General features: G+C 58.4%; 1 protein-coding gene across 2 annotated transcripts in view; it reads right to left on the bottom strand.

The window, feature by feature from the left end:
• Positions 1-32: 32 nt before the first annotated feature.
• The window catches only part of STAT3 (signal transducer and activator of transcription 3 (acute-phase response factor)), a 10090-nt gene continuing 9788 nt past the window's right edge, over positions 33-334 (bottom strand). For both annotated transcript variants that reach the window (XM_009328272.1, XM_009328273.1), the window contains exon 24: positions 33-322. The gene's annotated coding sequence lies outside the window, so the exon portion shown is untranslated. The remainder of the gene's footprint in view (positions 323-334) is intronic.

Genomic DNA, 334 nt, shown 5'->3' with positions numbered 1-334 from the left:
ATGGGCTTCCAGATGCTGGGGCAGGGGGGGCAGGGGGGGCAGGCAGCTCTCCCACTGCCTCTCCCACCCCTTCCTTGCTCGTCGGTGTCTGCATGCCCACTGCATGGAAAGGGCAGGAGCGCTCCCCCCATTTTGGTAAATACAGAACCACAACCATCAGCCAGCACAGCTTCCACCTTTCCTTGACCCCTCGAGCAAGGAAACCTGCCCTTTGCAACACCCACGCCTCCATCGAGCACTGGCCAACAGCAGATTCCTGTCCCTACATACATCCTGCTCCCTTCAACTCTTGCCACCTCCTACCTTAACAGCGACAGCCAACCTCCAACAAAAA

Source organism: Pygoscelis adeliae, unplaced genomic scaffold, assembly GCF_000699105.1.
Source record: "Pygoscelis adeliae isolate BGI_AS28 unplaced genomic scaffold, ASM69910v1 Scaffold977, whole genome shotgun sequence".
NCBI classification, from domain to species: Eukaryota; Metazoa; Chordata; class Aves; order Sphenisciformes; family Spheniscidae; genus Pygoscelis; species Pygoscelis adeliae.
The sequence above is the reverse complement of the archived record's forward strand: the minus strand, read 5'-3'. Positions and strand labels throughout refer to the sequence as shown.